At 37.3% G+C, this 8,924-nt stretch overlaps 1 pseudogene; it reads left to right on the forward strand.

The window, feature by feature from the left end:
• Positions 1–2,721: 2,721 nt before the first annotated feature.
• Positions 2,722–8,924, forward strand: part of LOC110319613 — a 20,888-nt pseudogene continuing 14,685 nt past the window's right edge.

The raw sequence follows: 8,924 nt of genomic DNA on the forward strand, positions 1-8,924 counted from the left end.
TTTAGGTAGGAGCCTTGAATTCCCAATCTTTCCAAGACTTTTATCATGAAGGGGTGTTGGATTTTGACAAATGCTTTCTCAGCATCTAATGAGATGATCATGTGATTTTTGTCTTTGAGTTTGTTTATATAGTGGATTACGTTGATGGATTTCCGTATATTAAACCATCCCTGCATCCCTGGGACGAAACCTACTTGATGAATGATCATTTTGATGTTTTCTTGGATTCAGTTTGTGAGGATTTTATTGAGTATTTTTGCATGGATATTCATAAGGGAAANTGGTCTGAAATTCTCTTTCTTTGTTAAATCTTTGTGTGGTTTAGGTATCAGAGTAATTGTGGCACTTTTGTTTTTTTTCTTTGACTCTTTTGTCAGAATCTTCTATGGCATTTTCTATGATTAAGATTCACTCTTCTATCTCTTGTATTCTGTTGGTGATGCTTGCATCTGTGACTCCTGATCTCTTTCCTAGGTTTTCCATCTCTAGGTTTTCTAGCTTTGTGATTTCTGTATTGTTTCTATTTCCATTCTTAGATCCTGGACAATTTTGTTCAATTCCTTCATCTGTTTGATTGTGTTTTCCTGTATTTCTTTAAGGACTTCTCCCTATTTACATGTGTCCTCCTGTATTTCTTTAAGTGAGTTATGTTCTCCCCAAAGTCCTGTTTCATGTTCATGAGATGGGATTTTAGATCAGAATCTTTCCTTTCAGATGTGTTAGGATATCCAGTAGGAGAGCTGGGTTCTGCTGGTGCCATATTGCATTGGACAGGGTCTGCAGAGCCTGATCTATGAGCCTGGCTGTGTTAGAATTCCTGGGGGGTCAAGCTGTCACTGAGTGAGGATGGGACGGAGAGGGGAGCTGGAGCACAGGAACTGCTCCCGGGTACAGTTGTGAACTGGAAGGAAAATGTATCTCTGCCAGGGTGAGAGGTTCTGCATTCTCTGTGTCCTTATGGGGAGAGGGCAGTCCCAGTTAGGTATTGGGATGGGGGAGGGAACTTACCCGTAAGTCTGGGAGTGTTAGAACTCCTTGGAGTTTAGCTGTCTCTGGGTGTGGCAAGGTTGGGGGGTGTGTGGAGCACAGGATCTGCTCCTGGGAATAGATGCAGACCAGAAGAAAGATGTTGATCATATACAAATTATAAGTACAGAACTTTATGAAGAAACATGCTAGCATAGATTCTGCTTAACATTTGGAAGGTAGGTTTTGATGGTAGTCATGGTGGTTATAGGGAATGTTTATCACAAATTATGTCCATTCATATAGTTAAACTTTTTACTACTATTATCATTTTGGCATAAGTGGTGTTCTTACTTCAAAAGAATGAATAATTTTGGCATAGTAACAATATTAGTGGCTAATAGAAATGTCAGAATAAAGTGTATTATTTGTGGCTGTAATTATAAGACAACAATAACAACAATTGTGTGGTGTGAAATTTATAATCCATTAAAACTTAATACATGTTCTAGACTTTAACCCTGGTAACAATTCTCTGAAAGTAGATGACTTTACATTTTACAAATGAGGAGACTGAGGTCCAGGGAAGTTAATAACTTGTACAAAATTGCAGGGTTAGTAATTGGTGAAGGGGCAATTTTAGAATAGGTCACTGAGCTTAATTAAAATGAATCCATTTCCCAGTTAACCACATGACTTAAAGAGTAGATTCCTGTCTGGTAAGTACTTTAAATGGTCCTTATAGTGTAATGGATTTTATACATAAATGGACACATATCCACATTCTATGAGCTTGTATTGCTGTATTTTGCATTCTCTATACTCTAGTTTATGCCTCACTTCTTCTCTCTCTTATCAAATCACCTTGTTCTTTGGTCTTCATTATAACTTGGTAACAGTTGTTTCTTTCCATCATGCCAAATCGTGCAATCACTAAATTTATGCTTTTATTATTTTAAAGCATTTTATTCCACCTCTGACCCTGCTTTTTAGGCTAAGTCTAGCTGCTTTGCATGATTCAGTGTTGTTTGATTTGTTTCCAAAGTTGTGTTTTAATGGTTGTCACTTTTTTTGTTCACTATTCATTACATTAAAACTGATTCATATAGCTCATGTGTATGGATATGTATGCATGTATCTCCTGTCATGCCTATTTACTGTTGTTTACATGTCCATTTGTTTACAGTGGTGCACTTGGGATTATATAGTTTTATCTGGGGACTCATTTCTGAAATTGACTAATTTTCCCTCTCCCAGCTGCCATGACCTAGTTCTTTATCTAAAGATTGGGCCCCAAGGGACTTTCTCTATTCCCAGTGGCTTGTTAACCTGGGTGGTCATTATTTGGGCCTTACTTAGGCAACAATGTTGTTGAGGTTTCAATAGTACAGCTTCTCTGTCTTGCCAGGAAGATGCTATCTCACAGTAGGCATCTCTATTCTCTGGCTCTAACAATCTTTCTGCTCCCTGTTACATGATGTGCCTTGAGACCAAGGTATATGACTTGTGTTGTATATGTATCAGTTGGGATCGGGCACCCTGTAGCTACTCCTTCTTGTAGGCTTAGATTTTTCAAAATCTATTTTAATTATGGCTCTTTAATGCTTCAATCTCCCTTCTAGACTGCCACCTATCAGAGGTAGGGAAAAAGAAAGGTTAATAGGAAATGGGAGTCATGGACTTGTTTAGAAATAGTTCCTTGGGGCAATTCCATCTTTGTTGTCAATAGTCTAGTCAGCTAGCAATATACCAAACATGAATCAGCAACACCGGCTCAATCCAGAAGAAATTGCAAGGTACCACCCAGAGTCACAAGTCTATGGAAGCAGCAAGGAGCAACTGGAACACCACCAGAAGTCCTTTGTTGCATTTCTCTATGAAGTCACAACAAGTGAAGATCAGCTAAGAAAGCAATGCCGGGGGTAGAATTCCAATAAAGATCAGCAAAGTGTTACAATCTGAACCAATGAAAGAGTGTCATTCACTTTCTGTTGGGTTGTACTCTTTCCAAACATCACATGTCTTCTCAAGCATCTACTCCAGCAAAAAAATCATATGCCCTTTTACAAGGTAGCTTCCAGCAAAACGTGTCTGTTCTCATGTGTTTACCCCAGTAAAACATTCTCCCACAAGACAGTTTCCAGAAAAACATCACATGAAATAACTGATTCCTAATGAAACCAGAATTTCCCACTTCATCTTTTTTTCGTTTTAACAAGTTGCAGATCTCTGTAATAGACTCTATCTGCTGCAGAAAGAATTGTCTTTGATGAGAGGTGAGAGCTACTCTTTTCTGTGAGTATATTATTGGTAAGCAAATTTGACTAGCTTATGACTGCTGGTCCATGTTTACAAGTGTAATAGTATGCTAAGCCTAATATATTATATTATGTCAGTTTCATATTTTTCTTTGGTATTTACGTACTTATATATGGGACACGATAAAGTTCTATATTTTAGAGACTTATTGTTGCTTTGTAAAGTTAATTTGAAAAAATATTCAAAAACTTTTTACTCACTTTTTCTCTAAAGCTTTTTAAGTGTCAAAAATAATATTAAATCTTAATGCTTACCATCTAACTTATATCAGAATTTAGAAATCATTTTGAAGATAAGAATGAAGCAAAATGAGTAACTCTTAGTGTGTAATTGCATGACATGTTTTAACAAAACCTTCATGAATTTATTTAGTCTCAAGTCTTATCTTAACTGGGATAGTCTAGAAACAGTGCATATTATTTATTTTAACAATTTCTCAGGTGCACCACACTTGCCATTTTATTCTCAATAACTCAGTCCTGCTTGGAAAATTCAAGTTTGTAGGAATCATTCTACTATACATAAAACCCTAAGAGAGTGGTCAAAGAACCCCTTTCAGAGTAGTCTCCTGAGATCACCAGAAATACCAGATATGACAACACCCAGAGGAAGCTCCACTCCCAGGCAATCTAACATGACCAGGAGCATAAGATCAGAGGTGAGGAGGACAAAACATCTGTCCCAACACCACCGGGAGGAACTGGAACCAGTGGGATCCAGAGACACAGGAATCCTACCTGACCAGTGGCATGGGTTCCTTCTGGTTTGGGCTGGAGCCCTGAGCAGATCTTGGACCCAAACTATGCAGCCAGTCCCACAACATCCATGGGAAGCTCCACTCTCAGGCGCTCTAACACACCCAGGATTCCAGCACACCAGAATCTCAGGGTCCCAGGGGCACCTTTACTCCCAGGAGCTCTGACATATCTAAGATCTCAGGATCACAGAATCCCAGAATCCCAGAGACAGCTGGACTCTGAGGAGTTCTGACACAACAAGGATCACAGGAAGGACAGGCTCCAGTCAGCTATATCAAGGACAGGTAGCACTAGCAAGAACCAGATGGCAGGAGGCAAGCATAAGAACATCAGTAACAGAAACCAAGGTTACCCGGCATCATCAGAACCCAATTCTCCCAACATAGCAAGTCCTGGATATAACATCACACTGGAAAAGCAAGATTTGGATCTAAAAATCACTTCTCACAATGATGATAGAGGACTTTAAGGACATAAATAACTCCCATAAAGAAATACAGGAGAACACAGGTTAAACAGCTAGAAGTCCTTAAAGAGGAAACACAAAAATCCCTTAAAGAAGTACAGGAAAACACTGTCAAACAGGCAAAGGAAATGAATAAAACTATCCAAGATTTAAAAGTTGAAATAGAAACAAAGAAATTACAAAGGGAGACAGCCCTGGAGTTAGAAAACCTAGGAAAGAGATCAGGAGTCATGGATGCAAGTATCACCAACAGAATACAAGAGATAGAATTAAGAATCTCAGGTACAGAAGATTCCATAGAGAACATTGACACAACAGTCAAAGAAAATGCAAAAGGCAAAAAGATCCTAACACAAAATATCAAGGAAATCCAAGACATAATGAGAAGACCAAACCTAAGGATAATAGGCATAAAAGAGAGCAAAGATTTCCAACTTAAAGGGTCAGTAAATATCTTCAACAAAATTAAAGAAGAAAAGTTCCCTAACCTAAAGAAAGAGATGCCCATGAACATACAAGAAGCCCTCCATTGGATAGAGCACAGGGTCCCCAGTGAGGGAGCTAGAGAAAGTACCCAAGTAGCTGAAGGGGTTTGCAGCCTCATAGAAGGAACAACAATATGAAATAACCAGTACTCCCCAGAGCTCCCAGGGACTAAACCACCAACCAAAGAAAACACATGGTGGAACTCATGGCTCTAACTACATATGTAGCACAGTATGTACTAGTTGGTCATCAATGGGAAGAGAAGCTCTTGGTCCTGTGAAAGTTCTATGCCCCAGTATGGGAGAATGGTAGGGTCAGGAAGCAGGAGTGGGTGGGTTGGTTATCAGGGCTAGGGGGTAGGGGATGGGGGTTTTCAGAGGGGAAACCAGGAAAGGGGTAACATTTGAAATGTAAATAAAGAAAATGAAGAAGAAGAAGAAGAAGAAGAAGAAGAAGAAGAAGAAGAAGAAGAAGAAGAAGAAGAAGAAGAAGAAGAAGAAGAAGAAGCCTACAGAACTCCAAAAAGACTTGATTAGAAAAGAAATTCCCCTGCCACATAATAATCAAAACATCAAATTCACTAAACAAAGAAAGAATATTAAAAGCAATAAAGGAAAAGGGTCAAGTTACATATAAAGGCAGACCTCTCAGAATTACACCAGACTTCTCACCAGAGACTATGCAAGCTAGAAGATCCTGGGCAGATGTCATACAGACCCTAAGAAAACACAAATGCCAGCCTAGGCTACTATACTCAGCAAAACTCTCAGCTACCATAGACAAAGAAAACAAGATATTCCATGGCAAACCAAATTAACACAATATCTTTCCATGAGTCCAGTCCTACAAAGGATAATAGATGAAAAACACCAACACAAAGAGGGAAACTACACCCTAGAAAAAAACAAAAAAAAGTAATCTTTCAACAAATGCAAAAGAAGATAGCGACACAAACATAATTCCACCTCTAACAACAAAAATAACAGAGTTGCAATCACTTTTCCTTAATATCTCTTAACATCCATGGACTCAACTCCCCAATAAAAGACATAGACTAACAGACTGGATACGTAATCAGTACCCAGCATTTTGCTAAGTATAGGAAATGCACCGCAGTGACAAAGACAGACAGTACCTCACATTAAAAGGTTGGGAAATATTTTTTCCAGGCAATGGTCCCAAGAAACAAGCTGGAGTAGCCATTCTAATATTGAACAAAATCGACTCAACAGAAACATATGTATAAAAGTCGGGTTCATAGACAGATGCACTTAGTACTTAAAAAGAGGAGAATGCATAGAAACAAACACTTATCTAGGACTAATTGGCTAGTCTGGGTCTTTTGTCATTCCTTATCAAATGGAGGACCTTCTGTTCATGTGAAGACTAAGACTAGGATGCTGATTGTGATTTCATTGAATCAGAAAATTGTTTTGGTAGGAAGGTCCTTTTTCACAATGTTAATTCTACCAAGCTATCAGCTCAGGAGGTCTTCAAATTCTAATATGTTTCTTAACCTCTTTCTTCACACATTTAAAGTTTTCATTGTAGAGGTTATTTTTTAACCCCCTTTTTATGTATATTTTATTTTATTTGAGAAATTGGGAAGAGGAGAGCATTCATCTCTTTCTCAGCATGCTTGTTACTCATATGTATTAAGACTGGGGAATTTTTTTAAGTCAATCATGTATCATAACACCTTGATGAAATTATTGATAATTTCTAAGTTTTTCTAGTCAAATTTTGGAAACATTGTGTATAAGATAACATAATCTTCAATCTAAAATAATTTGACTTAATATTTTCCCATTTGTACCCCTTCTCTTGCCTTATTGCTCCAGCTAATGCTTCAGTCACATTATGGATGAGCAGTAGGGATAGTGTGCAGTCCTCTCCCATTCCTGATGTATTAATGGTTTTTAATTTATGATGATATTGGTCATGAGCTTGTCATACATAGTCTTTATTACATTGGAATATGTTTCCTACAGTCCTACTTGTTCTAGGGCTTTTATTAAGAATGAATGTTGAATCTTATCAAAGACGTTTTCTTTTTCTTTTCTTTTTTTGCTTCCATTGATATGATTGTTGTATATTTTTTGCCCATGTATTTGGTTTTTTATTTCTTATCTATGTCAAAAAATAAAAAAATAAAATCAATAAGAAAAAAGAAACAAAAACAACAGAAAAAAGAAATACCAGATATTTGCATTATGATTCATAGTAGAAGCAAACTTGCTAGTATAAAGAATCAATGAACATAAATTTATGTTTGAGGGGGTCACCACAACATGAGGAAGTGCAACAAAGATTTGCAGCATCATGAAGGTTAAGGCCTGCTGCTCTAGAACAAATACTTCAATGAAAATCCAAACAATTGACTCCTCGTGCACATACTATTCAAACAGAAAATACTCATGTTTTCCAGCATGTGGTGCATGCATTTTCATGTGGCACAAAGTCATGTTATTGGAAAAAACTATAAATCTCTGTCGAGATGAGGTAAAGGATTATGTGGTTCTTTATGCGGAAAATATCCCCAGTTTCCCTTGCCCTGTCCTCTCATTTGGTTTGAGATGAAGAATGTCAGGGTGGATAATGAGGAAGCCAGTTCTCATTTTCACCAAGACTGCTCCAAATTAACACACGTGCTTCAATGTCCTTCTAAGTAATAAGCTTCTGGCTGCCTTCCTCTGTATTTGTCGAATGTGTGCAAGGGCATTATGAGGCTTATATTTGTTTTGTTCGACCACTTGTAAAAATATTAATTGAAGTGACAATTATTTACTGTGATCATTAAAAATTTTAATGCTCTGCCATCCTCATATGCTTTTAAAAGAATTTTCAGATTTATTGGAGTAATTGGAGGTAGCACCCAAAAGCACTTCTGAGAATATTTCTAATGTATTTATACATTTAAAAATTCATAATCAAGAGCTAAATACCACAATGAGCTACATCTAGGCTAGAATTATGAAGGACTTTCCAGCTCTTAAAGAATCACTTTAAAGTAAAGTATTTACTATTTATACATTAACTGTTTTTGTATGTTATTTTGTATCTATTTGGAATTCTGTCAAATAGAAAAGAATCCCTTAAGACTGTTGTAGAACTCTATTTTAGGTCCTTTCCAGAGAGAAAACATACAGTCATATCTACATATGCGCATATGCACATGGATGTGTGCACATGCGAGCACACACACATGCACAAAATCACAGACACACAGATACACATGCATACAGAACAGCACATAGATGATCATAGCCATGTCATCAGCTAGCCCACATCTTATCCCTGAGAAGGATAGAATAATAACAATAATAATACATTTTTCAAAAATGATAAAAGTAGCTTTTTCTTTCTGACCATTTGTGAAAATAAAAATAGCAGAGGGATTTTAAACAGAAACAGAACTGCAATTCCTTTGTTTAATAATTCATTAACAAAAATATTTAAGATTTATTTAAAAAGAGCAACATAATTTAATTCTGCCTGTTTAATTAAATTAGTCCACCATATACCTGAAAAGGCATGCAGGAAATAAAATGGCTTCAAAGAGGAATTATATTGAGAGAGGATCAGTCACAAGGGAGTCCTTAATTGTCCACTTCCATGTGAGGTACTCAGAAATGAAAATGAGATGAACTATTCAATTGTAAAGGTGAGGGACTGTGTAGATTATAAACTAATGTGTACGTTGGGACCAAGGTCTGATATCATTAGTAGGTTTGGCATGCATCTCCATTGTAAGCCTTATGCTCAGAGCGTTAGTAAAGGAGGCAAGTTGAGGCAATCCCAGGGTTGGAACTGAGTCTTAGAAGTGAATGGGCTATTATAAATAAGGCTGCTATGAACATAGTGGAGCAAGTGTCCTTATTACCAGTTGGAAGATCTTCTGGGTATATGCCCAGAAGAGGTATAGCAGG

Source organism: Mus pahari, chromosome 3 (assembly GCF_900095145.1).
Source record: "Mus pahari chromosome 3, PAHARI_EIJ_v1.1, whole genome shotgun sequence".
Lineage (NCBI taxonomy): Eukaryota > Metazoa > Chordata > Mammalia > Rodentia > Muridae > Mus > Mus pahari.